This window comes from Fukomys damarensis, unplaced genomic scaffold (genome assembly GCF_012274545.1).
Source record: "Fukomys damarensis isolate Sample0158 unplaced genomic scaffold, DMR_v1.0_HiC HiC_scaffold_33, whole genome shotgun sequence".
NCBI classification, from domain to species: domain Eukaryota; kingdom Metazoa; phylum Chordata; class Mammalia; order Rodentia; family Bathyergidae; genus Fukomys; species Fukomys damarensis.
The window spans coordinates 42002390-42015780 of NW_022900945.1; the positions used below are offsets into that span (position 1 = coordinate 42002390).

Genomic DNA, 13391 nt, shown 5'->3' on the forward strand with positions numbered 1-13391 from the left:
TCCTTTTATGGAATGCAGGGCCTGTGTCCTTCCGGGCCTGAGGGTGAGCTTCTCGGAGAATCTTGAGTGATCTATGTCTAGCCCTCACTCTTTCTGTATCTGTCTCCTGTGGCCGTCTTTCACCCATTTCTGTGATAGGGTAATACATCAGCCCCAGAGTGGAACTTTACCCTGGGGTATAGAACTCATCCTCAGTCAGGTCAGTTTTTTGGTAGTCATCACTGTTGTCCAGTACTGAGAGGAACCAAGGTGTAGAGGCAGTTAGGAGTTGGTAGTGTGATGCCAGTGGCATCATGGGCAGACAGGCTCCTTCTCCCCTTCCTTGTCCTTGTGTGAAGCAGCTGCAGTTGGGTGGCAGTGGCACAGGCAGGTGGGTCCTTCAGGTTTCTAGATTTGTAAGAGGCATGAACCTTCAGATCCAAGAGGAATAACTAATGTAAGAATAATAAATACAATGAAACACATAGAAAATAAGTTGGTAGAATGACAATTCAGCAAAGGCAAGCAAAAGGAGCACCTTAAAAGTAGTCATAGAGAAAAGTTAAATTATCTACAGGGAGCCAGGAAATGGTCTAACTGTTTACTTCTGAACATTACAACAGGGACAGAAGGAAATAAAATAAAATTAAACATGGCATGGTATTGGCACAAAAACAGTCATGTGGCTCAATGGACCAGAATAGAAGATGCAGAAATATTCCCAGACACATTTACCTATTTGATCTTTGACAAAAGGGCCATATATATACACTGGAGGAAAGATAGTCTCTTTAGAAAATGGTGCTGGTAAAAATGGCTATTCACATATAGAGGTTTGAATGCAGATACATATCTTTCACCATGTACTAAACTAAAATGGATCGAAGAACTAAATGTTAGAACAGAAACACTTAACTTTCTGGAAGACAAAATAGATAAAATTCTTGAAGTCACAGGTATAGGCAAGGACTTTGTAAACAGAACTCCAGTTGCACAGGAAATAGTACCAAGAACAACAAATGAGATCAAATCAAATTAAAAACCTTCTGCACAGGAAAGGAAACAACCAACATTGTGAAGAGATGACTTTCAGAGTGTGTAAAATATTTTCCAGTTATTTCATGGACAAAGGACTAATATCTACTATATTTCTCTGAAGATAAGACCTCACTCGAAAAGAATCAACCTTGAAAACTAGAGGTCCAAAATGCCAAACCCAGTCAGCCTGTCCATTGCAGAGTAGCCACCAAGCAAGAGAATAGTAAGGTACACTCTTCTACATGGCACTGGCCTTCACCATGTTTATGATCAAGTAGGGTTTACATTCCAGGTAGGTCTTATTTTGGAGGAAACACAGTAGAATATATAAAGTACTAAAAAAATTAGACTACCCAAAATTGAAGATCCAATAAAAAAAAGGGTAACTGTAATGAGTAAACACTTCTGAGAAGAAGCAAAAATGGTCTATAATACATGAAAAAATATTCAACATCACTGGTCATTAGAGAAATGCAAATTAAAACTACATTGAGATACCATCTTGCCCCAGAAAGAATGGCTATCATAAAAATTCTAATAACAACAAATGTTGGTGAAGATATGGGGAAAAAGAAACTCTTCTATATTCTTGGCGGAATGTAAACTAGTACGACCACTATTGAAATTAGTGTGGAGATTCTACCAAAAACTAAAGATAGAAATTTCATTTGACCCAGCTATTTAATTTTTAAGTATCTTCCCAAAAGAGTTAAAATTATCCTATTCCAGTGATATATGCATGCCCATGTTTATAGCAGCCAAGTCTTGGAAACAGTCTATGTGTCCATCAACAGATGAATGAATAAAGAAAATTTGGTATTTATACACAATACAGTACTACTCTACCATAAAGATAAAATTCAAACATTCATAGGTAGATGAATGCAACTTGAGAACGAACAAAATGAAATAAGTCAGAGATACAGCTTAAATATTGTATAATTTCTCTTATATTAGAAAAATATATGTAGAGAGAGAAAACAGAATATAGATAAATATGAAACAAGAAGTTCAAATAATTTCCCAAATTATTCATTCCATTGTTTCAAATATATTTTAATTTATATACTAATTCATATCATTTATACTATACTTTCATTGACAAGAAAGTTTTATGCTATTATATGTTTCTTCTGTGTGAGAATCATTTTTATGTGTTGTCCTCTGATTAAGTACTTTGAAGATAATAATATTACATAGTGTATTAACTATTGTTATTCTCTTATTTTGCTATGCAATTTTATTCTTTCATTAAAAATTTTCTAAAGAGAATTTCCCAGAATCTATTGGGAATATAAAAAACATTGTGGTGTTGACTGTTGATGTGTAGCTTTTACCTGATGTATATTTTAGGGGATGTAAATAGTTTCATTTGAGAGGCCATCAATTGTTTTCAGAAAAGGAAGTCTGGTTTCTCTCCTCTTATGATGAATGTTTCTAGATATTAGTTTTATAGTGTACCACTTTATTTGTTTCCAGGAAAATGAGTTTTCTTAGTTTGTGGGCACTAGTTTTGAAGTACAAATGATTCCAGACATAAAACCTTTGACTCAAACTGTGCATCTCCATCATGTTAGGGAACTGCTGTCTCCTGGAAGTCAAGTTTCATAATTTTTCTACCTGGAAAAATTCTTTTCAAGAGAAAAAATTAAAGTGTTGACTTGCTTAAAATAAAAGTAAAACAAAACAAAAGAACAATAACATGAAGAAGACATAAGACTAAACATTATAATTGTCTTTGCGTTTAATGAGAAATTATAAAAATACCTAATGATTAATATTGAAAAGACAATAATTGACAATTACCAAGGATTACCTATGCAAGTAAGCACACCCATATATTCAGAATCATGAAGCTTGACAAATGCAAGAATAACAAAATAAAATCACTCATAGCAACAATATTATCCAAAATACAGATAAATATCAAGAAATAGGGTAGATTTAGCTACAAAGGTAAATTGAGATGATCAGAAAGAGTAAAAGAACAAAGACAAGTGAACAGAGTGTCAAAAACCTGTGAAATATCATCAAGCAGAGAAGCATACAAAAAATATGGGAGTCCTAGAGGAGTATAGAGGGAAAGAGACATAAATGATATTTGAGTAAATAATAGTGAATCTCCCAACAAACTTGATGAATGAGGTCCCTCTACATAGTCAAGAATGTCAACAAACTCCAAATAAAATAAACTAAAATGATTTACACTAAATGTACATTTATTGACTTTTTCAAAAAATGTCATTAGTACATGTTACTGATACACAATAAATGCATTAGTCATGGGGAATTGGTACATGTATATATCACAACTTGATTCTTTGTACTTTCCTTTCCCTTCCTCCTTCCACCACACCCCATTCCCAGATCCTCTTCCCTTTTCCATGTAATCTATTTACCTATTTTCTACCATTCATTTCCTCCCTTTTATTTTTTTCTCTAAATTATTTATACTTGGGGTTTTCCAAAAAGAGAAATAATGTGACATTTAACCTGCTGTATCACATTTATTTTGCTTAGTTTATAGTTTCAAGGTGCATCCATTTTCCTCCAAATGCAGCAAAGTTATTCTTGTTTATGGGTGAATACTCTGTTGTGTATATTTGCCATTTCTTATGCATTCATCATTTGGTTGGCATACTGGCTACTTCCAAAATTTACTATTATGAGTTGTGCTGATATGAATATGGGCATACATAACTGTAACATGATGCTTTTAATTCTTTGGGGGGAAATACCCAGGAAAGGTATAGCTGTGTCAAATAGAATTTCTATGTTTTGTTTTTTAATTTCCTTATTGATAGTACTAGTTTGCATTCCATCATTGTAAAAGTGTTTCTTTTGCCCCACAACCTTGCCAGTATTTGTTGTTTTTTAGAGCTCTTGATGATTGCTATTTTTTTTCTAGAGCAAGACAGAACCTCGGACACCAAGACATTTTCTAATCAAACTGATAAAGCAAAAGAAAAAATATTAACGATAGCATGAGAGAAAATACTCATCACGGACATGTCAAATCAATGTTTAACAAACAATTTTTCATCAAAAACATTGAGGCAAAATAATAGTGGGATGATATAATGAATGGGCTGGAATAAAAACTGTTAACCAAGAACTAAAGTTAAAAAGAGTTCTTTTGGCTGATAGAAAAGGACAGAAGACAGTATTTAAAAAAAACACTGTTTAGTAAAGAAATAAAAATTAATAATAAGAGAAACTATGAAGATAAATATAAAAATAGATAAGAATAATTGCTGAGTTTTCCTATGTAACTACTTTTGCTTACTACATGATTTAAAAGGCAAATATATAAAGTGATTATAAATCTTGTTATTGAGTATATGTATAAATATGTAACTTGTTACAATAACAACATAGTATAAAATAAGGGAATAGATCTGTAAAGGAGAAGTTTTATATGATTTGAAACTAAGTAAGTTTAAATTCAAACTAATTGTGACATAGATAAGATTTTAATTATAATCACCGTAGCTGTCAGTAATTAAATATCTAAAAATAGAACTAAAATTAAGGGAACAAAATAGAACACACTAAAAAATCAAATCAATACAAATGAAGACAATAGTGGAGAAAAAGGAAAAAGAAGGCATTAAAAACCTGAAAACAAATAGCACATACTTTTATTATCAATAACGTGCATATATTAAACTCTCCAGCTAATATAAATGTCTTAAATGAAGAAAAATCTTGAAAAGTGTGATCTAAATATAGGCTGTCTACAAGAGACATGCTTATGAGCCACACACATAAATACATTGGAAGACAAAGGAAGGAATTTTCTATGCCAAAAGAAAGCTTAGTGGATATACTAATATCAAACAAAATATACTTTAAGGTAAAAACTTGAAAGAGAGACATTATATATTGATAAAAGGATAATTATTCAAGAAATATAGCAATAACAAACATACTATATACATATATGTACATGTATCATATAATACATTATATATAAACATACTATGTACAAAAGAATTTCAAAGTATGCAATGCAAATATTTACTCATGTAAAGGGAGGAATAGACATATCTATAATCATGATGAGAGACTTCAAAATCTCACTTTCAATAATAATACATAAAACATCAAGACATATGCTCAATAAGGAAATAGAAGACTTTATAGCACTATAAACTAACTAGGCCTAACTAGAACATTTCACCCAATAACAAGGTGGAATACATATTCTTTCAAGTGCATGTGGAATATACTTGAGGATTTATCATGTGTTACCCAGCTTTCCATAGGTATAACAAATACCTAACTTGAGTAAGCTGATAAGGAGAAAAAGCTTATTTTGGCTCACAGTTTTGGAAGTTTCTGTGCATAATCAAGGTAGGACTTTGTGGTAAAGTAAATCCACTTGCTTCATAGCCAGGATGTGAAGAAAGAGAGGGAGGGAGGCAGGGAAGGAGAGAGAGAGAATGGTGGCCTTTAGTTCAATTCCCAATGGACTCCTCATTTCCAACTGAAACCTCATCACCCTGGCTTTTACTCTTAGGATTTCTATCAGCATTCTGGTCTTAGTGTGCACCAGGTTTCATTTATAGCATGCTAGGCTTTTGCTAGCCTGATCTTCCAAATTTTTCCGTATTTCTCCTGTGGACCATTGTGAAAGATATGTGAATTACATCATTGGGTATAGTCACACCAATGATCCCTCTCCTAGTGCCAATTTCAAATTTTGGTCAGCTTATCATCCTCATAAGAAATGCTTGAGACAATTAACATAATGAGCAAAGCTTAATTTTAACTCATAACTTAGGAAGTTTTAATTCATGACTGGTTTTCCCCATCACTTGGCAAATGTGGAAAGCATGGCAGAAGCATACAGAAGAGTAAAACTGCTCTCCTCATGGCCAGAATATGAAAAAGATTAAAAAATTAACAGCCAGGTTTTCACAGCCTTTTTTTTTTCAGTCTTTTCAGGCAGGCTCCTAATGAGCTACAAGGTCTCACCTAGTCCTACCACTTTACCTCTTCTCATAGGACGAAGCACTTAACACACAGGCATTTGGTGGGGGGGGGCATTTCAGATTCAAACTAGAGAATATCATAGGGAAAGCCACAAAACAAGTCTCAAAAATCTGAAATGATTAAAGATATATGTTCTGATTTAGATCTGTAATATTCCTTCAAAGTCTCACGTGTTCAGAGGTGAGGCTTTTGGAATTTGATTGAAACATGAGGGAACTATTCTTATCACTTAATAAATCTACTAATGAGTTCATAGCTTAATGTGGTGTTAAGAGGTGGCGCCTGCTTGAAAGAGATGGGTCAGTGGGGGTGTGACCCAGAAAGGTCTATCTCTTTCCCAGCTGCTCCCTTCACTCTTTATTTCCTGGGTGTTATGGATGAATATCTTTTCCCTCTACCATGCTCATCCACAACACTGTTTCTATCTTGGCTGAACTAGATAGTCAATCCTTGAAACAGAGAGTCAAAATAAACCTTTTCTAATCTCCTAGACATTTCTTTATCCAGTGAAGGTGACATATCAGCATTAATAATCACAATCCATTAAACTTCACACCCAAACACATCTCCTTAAATCATATTTAATCTCCAGTTAAGGACAATAGCAAGTTAATAATACCACCTAACCTAATACAACTATCTTACAACCGGAAATGTGATAATCCTTTCCCCTAAAGTCTCAAAAGCTCCAGAATTTTTCAAAAAGTCCAAGTAAAATTATTCTGGGACTCAAGCCAAACTCAGCTGTGAAGTTGTATAAATATGAAGAACAAATTACATAATCCCAAGGTACAATGGCACAGCATAAACAGTCATATTCCAAAACAGAGGTAGAGGTGGTAGAAAAAAATCAGACCAAAGCAAGATCAAAACCACCAGCACAAACATTAAGTCCTGTAGCCCTACATCTGTCTTCCAAGACACACAATGGTAAAAGGGCTTAGGCATGTCCTTTACTATGATTTTGCCATTTGGGCTGGCTTCAGTGATGGCCTACAGCTTTCCTTTGCTGTGGAACACCCTATACCTGATGGAGACTTCCACTCCTATTGTAGGAATAACCACAGATAGTACATCTCACACACTTTGTTGTCTACACCACACCTGCTTGAACTACTAGAGGGACCTTACTGAGAGAGAGCGTCCTTCCCTTATGCTCTACCACAATGCACATTGTATCAAACCCACTAATCACAATCAAAGAAGCCACAGAGAGATTATACTATGACAATAATGACATGAAAGAAGAAATGTAATAATACAGGAAAAAATTTTGTGTATTAGTGAAACAATGTTGCTATCAATATGAATTTCATTGCTATGAATAAGCTATTAATTGTAATTAATAAATATTTATCAAGGATATTTTCCAAGCAATATTTCACCAAGAAAATTATATAAAAATATAGAAAAGAAACAGGAATATAAAGGCACATTAGAATATATCAAAAACAAAAATGCCAAGAGAAGAGATTGAGAAACAAAAACCGAATGAGGAATAAAGAAAACAAACAGAAAATGAAAAAAGTTAGCTTGTGTCATCTATAATACTTGTAAATGTAAATGGATTAAACTAATTAGAAGCCACAGGTTGAAAAAATGTACACAAAAAAAGAATTAGGCCCAACTATATGCTGTATATAAGAGATTCATAGTAGATTCAAAGACATAGGTTAGAAATGAAAGAATGCACAAATATGTCACAGGATGCAGTAATCAAAAGAAATTGAGATGGCTAAAACAGCTTTCTAGTCTGATATAATCCTATTTGTTAATTCTGGCTGTTATTTCTTGTGCAATTGAGGTTCTGTTTAGAAAAGCCCTTCCTATACCTATGTCTTCAAGTGTTTTACCTATTTTATCTTCCAGTAGGTTTAATGTTTGTTTTAATGTTTTGAGTTTTGACCCACTTTTATTTTAATTTAGCATATTGTGAGAGATAAGATTCTAGTTTTGATCTTAACCAGTTTTCCCAGTATCACCTGTTGAATGGGCTCTCTTTCCTCCAACATATGCCTTTGACCCCTTTGTCAAAGATGAAATAACTGAGTATCAGGGAAAGTTTCTGTATCCTCAGTTTTGTTCCACTGACTCATGTATCTGTTTTTTTTCCAGTACCATGCAATTTTTAAAAACCATTGCATTGTAGTATAGCTTGAAGTGAGGTATTGCTGTGCTTCTAGCTTTGCACTTGTTGGCCAAAATTTCTTTTGCTATTCTGGGTCCCTTCTGGTCCCATGTGAATTTTAGGATATTTTTTAAGGTTTGTAAAATATGCTATTTGTATTTTGATTAAAACTACATTGAATCTACATAACACTTTTGGGGGTATGGCCATTTTGACTGTATTGATTCTGCCTTCCCAGGATCAGAGGACATCTTTCCATTTTCTGATATTTTCTTCAATAAACTTTTTTAGAGTCCTATAATTTTTCTGTAAAGATCTTTCACATACTTGCTTATGTTAAATACTAGGTATTTCATTTTTCTGAAGTTACTGTGAATGTGAATGGTATTATTTTCATAATTTCCTTCTCATTCTGTTCACTGTTAGTGTATAAAAATGCTGATTTTTGTGTGTTGATCTTTTATCTGAAGTTTGCCATTAATTCTGAGTTTTTGGTGGAGTTTTTTGGGTCCTCTGTATAGAGTATCATGTTATCTGCAAATAATGGCAATCTGACTTAGTTTTTTATATGTACGTACCTCTTTTATTTCTTTTTCTTGCCTAATTCCTCTGGCTAATATTTCAAGTACTATGCTGAATAGAAGAGTTGATAATGGACATCTTTGTCTTGGTCCTGATTGCAAGGGGGAGTGCTTTAAGCTTTTCCCCATTTAGTATGATGCTGGCTATTGTTTTGTCATATATGGCTTTCATTATTCAGGTATGGTCCTTCTATACTTTTCTATACTCAGGATTTTTATCATGAAAGGTGTTGGATTTTGTCAAAAGCCTTTCTGCATCTTTTGATATGATCATGTGGCTTGTGAACTTGTTTCTGTTTATGTTATGTATTACATTTATTAACTTACATATATTGAACCATCCTTGCATCTCTGGGATGAAACCTACTTGATTATGATGTATGATCTTTTTGGCAACATGCTGCATTCTATATTCTAATATCTTGTTGAAGATATTTTTATCTATGTACATTAAGGATATTGACCTATACTATATAAATACTGAATAGTTTCTATGGTGTGAAAAACTAAAAGTGTAAATAAGGTTCGAATTGTATAATTGATAATGTGAAATACGAAGAAAAGGTCTAAAGGAGCAGGGGAAGTGTGAAGGATAGGGAAAAGGAAAGAAGGGAAAAGAAAAAATTTGATAAAAGGAAAAAATGGAAACAAAGTCTTTGTACATAGTGAAGGATGGATAGGGTGAAGGGAGGGCAGGGGAATGGGGCAAAACTAAAAACCAAGATACATCATGTAAAGGTACAAGATCCTAATGAGGAATGTAACTGTACTGTAAAACTAAAAAGTACCAATAAACTTAATGGAAAAAAAAGGATATTGGCCTATAGTTTTCATTTCAGTTTTCTTTATCCAGTTTTGGAATCCGTGTGATACTGATGGGAAAACTTTTATAAATAGCAAAAACCTATAAAATGTTACAATGTAAAATGGCTTCCGCTGTCTCTAACAGCAATTTGCTTTGTTTGGCTCAGAACTAATAGACACGGAAGGCACTAATTGCTGAATGAGGCCTTTGGTCTGACCCTGAGATAACAGGACACAGCAAGACCTTGAGCTCTGAAGAGACTGGAGCCACATGATTGTACAAGTGTCTAGATGAAAGAGCCCATTGCTAACATTTACTCCCCAGACCCTGAACACCCCCCTTCCTATGGACTAGAATAGATAACTAGGCGAATCTTAAAGGTAAACTCCCCAACTGCAAAGAACTGCTACTTCTGGATTGAAAGTTAGCTATCCTGTGACCATGATTTGAACTGTGAGAGTAAAATGTAACCATCCAAATGAAGTCAAGGCTGTAAAACCCTATAAAAGGAAGAGTTGTAACCCAGTGCTTCATTGATCCAGGCACGGCTTATGTGCAATCAACTCTTATCAATGAGTAAATTTGTTATTTTAATTCCATTCTGCTGCCTCTCTGTGTCACCTACTTATTCCTTCCGTAACAATACTGGCCTCCATAAATGAGTGTGGGAGCACACACTCCCTTTCAGTTTCTTTGAACAGCTTGAGGAGTATTGGTGATATAACATTATTAAAGGTTTTGTAGGATTCAGCAGTAGATCCATCAGATTGTGGGCTTTTTAAATTAGTGGGCTCTTTATTACTGTGTCAATGTCATTGATTGTTATTGGGTTACTAAGCATATTTATGTCTTCTTGGGTTAGTTTTGTAGCTTGTCTGTGTTTAGGAATCTGTCCATTTCTTCAAAATTTGTTAATAAAATTTTTCAAAGTAGTTATTGTCTTCTGGGTTTCCCCAGTGTCTGTTGCGATTTCATGTCTTTTATTTCTAATTGCATTGATGTGAGTCTTTTCTTGCTTTTTCTTGGTGAGTCTGGCTAGAGGCTTATCTATTTTATTTATTAGCTGTATCAGGATAATCTGTTACAGTGGTATCTATCAGGGGTAGTTGAGAGATAACATATCATGAGAAGCACTTTTGGGTCTCCCTTTAACGTAAGAATAAATCTACAGTTATAATATAAAGACAATAATAACCCAAGTCTTGATCCACAGTTAATGTGCACTAAATGTGTGCATTACTGGTGAAAAACTGCATTCAACAGTAATTTTATAGGATCTGTTATCTAAAGCTTAGGGGATTGAGGACTGGGTAATGCTAGAAGAGGGAAGGGAAGAGAAAAAAGAAAAAAATGTTTTTTTAAAAAAGTTCTCAGCTCTGTGGTATTGAAATGAGGCAATACGAGGGGGGGCAAAGAATTCTATTGATGGTAATGGTATGTTATTACATATTTAGAAGGAAATAAGAGGGGAAATTTCATACAAAATTGGTAGTGAGAAATGGGGATGGGAAAAGAGTCTATGATGGATATAAAATATTAGAGAAAAAGTTAAAGGGAGACAAATGAAAAGGTGGAGAGTAAAGAAAAGAAAGATTGAAAATGAACAAAATACAGAAGAAATATGTCAAATGAAGAGATATGGATACAATGAGAGGGATACACAGGGACAAGGGAGAATTCCCTTATCCTTTATAAACTCTATTGGGAGAAAAAAGGCAAGAGGAAGAAAAGTACACATACACAGATACATTCATAAGAGAAAAAGGTTAAAATGATGAAATAAAAGTGTTGGAAGAAATGTACAGGAGGAGGAAAAATACCAAAGGAAAAAAAGTTTAAAAATTAAAAATGCAAAAATAATCCAATCAAATAAAGAATAGTAAAAGAAAATTTTCTATTGCTTTGGACCCATGGCTGTTCTCCTTAGTATAGGGTTAAGGAGCAGTGCTCAGGCAAGGACATATTATTCACATTGGAATTCTAACGTGGCAGTCTGTCCCCAGAACAGAGCCAGGTGTAGAGATCTGCTTACAGTGGGTACACAGTACCAATGTGAGCTTCCAATCCTTTCCTGTGTAGCTCAGGCCAAAACTGGACTCTGGTAAGAGCTGGGTCTCTTTTCACCAGCCTCTGCCTCTCAGAGTGCCTCATCCCCAATCTACTTCTCAAGTGCCAGCCGTCTCCCATGACTGTCTTTACTTCATCCACTCTGGGAACTTGGCAGTGTGAAGCAGCCAAGGGGCTGTTCTGGGGTCTAGGTTCAAACACCCAGTCTTTCATTACATGGCATCCCTACCAGCTTCTGCTCCCTGTGACTGTAGCCTTGGGTGCTTTTACCAAGGTCACTCACCAAGTGTTGACTGTTAGAGGCCACTCCAGAAGCAGTGTCTCATATTTTCCTTGATGGTTCTGATCATGGAAGACTCTTCCAGTCCTGGTGCAGTTCTCCAGTTCTCTGTGAGCAGAAATGTTGTCAGTTTCAGTTTCCCTCCCAGCTCTCAGCTAGCCAGCCACCATCAGTGACCCTGCATGGTCTCTCTTCCACAGTGTGACCCTTGACTTAAGAACTCAATTCATTCATGAGGGCTCGTTGTAACTCTTGTAACTCAAGACTACTTTTCCCATATGGAAAAACCCATAATGTGCTCCAAATCTCCCAAAGCACCCCTTAACTAAACTTTTTCATAATAAAAAGCATTGTATAATGTGTGTAATTCATCAGAAACACCAATAATTTCCCTAGTGTATTCACCAAAAAGTTATAAAATATGTCTAGTTTACCAAAAACAACAATTTCATACTGTACTCACCATTTCAGTTGACATCTTTGGCTTGCAAGAAGTGTGGATGAAATGGAAGGTGGTAATTGTTTGGAAGTAGTCTCCTTCCATAAGAATATCAGAAATCTGGCACTCTGGTGTCCTTTCTTTCCTTGAAAGAGTCTCTAGCTCACTACAACTTGCTACTGACTCACTAGGTCTCCAACTTTTCAGAACTAAAAACTGTTCCATAGTTGTCTGTTTCCTTAACATTGTTCTGTAGTATGATATGGTATTATCATTAAGCAAATGAATGCAATAGTTGGCTTTTTCTCATTCTGTATAGGTCTTGTCTAGGGATTTTTATAATTCTGCCCAATTTTTTCAGGATTTCCTTTGTTTCAGAAGAAGAATTTTGCTGCCCTGATTCTTGGTACATCCCCTCATCTTCAGAAAACTCCTCAGCAGGGCTGGGGATTTGGCTCAGTGGTTCCACTGCCTGCTTTGCAAGCACAAGGACCTGAGTTCGATCCCTGGTACCCCCCCAAAAAAAAGAAAGAAAAAGCTCCCGCTCCAGCCACCATCACTCCAGCAGGGAAGTAGCGTGGGCCCAGATCCACCGCAGGAAGGAGACCCACGCCTTCTCCTACACCAGCCGCCATTGCTCCAGTGCCAGGAAAGTAGCCTCGCAGGTGCCCCTGAACCCTCATAACTCCCCTTACACACAACACACCCTGCATGCACTCTCAGACCTCCTGGCTGTGCCAGTCTTTGGACCCACTCTGCAGAGGCAGAGGTGGTCATCAAGGGTATTTTTCTGAGTTCCCAACTTTGAACATCTTTAAAGAAAGGGCGTAGGAAACCTGTAGTGGAATGGTGTGGAGTTCAACCATTCAGAAGGTTGGGGAACTCAATCTGGGCCTTGCAGCCCGATGTCAGTCAGTGTCATGGGGTTCAGTCATCAGCTAAGTGAAACCAGGGATCTTGCGTCCTCTCTTTGTCTGAGCCATTAAATGGTAAATATACTATATTGAAATTTTGTTCACTGCAGACATGTTCTGGACTGCTTCTTGATTTCAATTTAATTCAAATGATTCAAGGGT

The 13391-nt window shown here is 35.5% G+C and overlaps 1 pseudogene; it reads right to left on the bottom strand.

Annotated features, from left to right (window-relative positions):
- Positions 1 to 218: 218 nt before the first annotated feature.
- The window catches only part of LOC104849576, a 40394-nt pseudogene continuing 27221 nt past the window's right edge, over positions 219 to 13391 (bottom strand).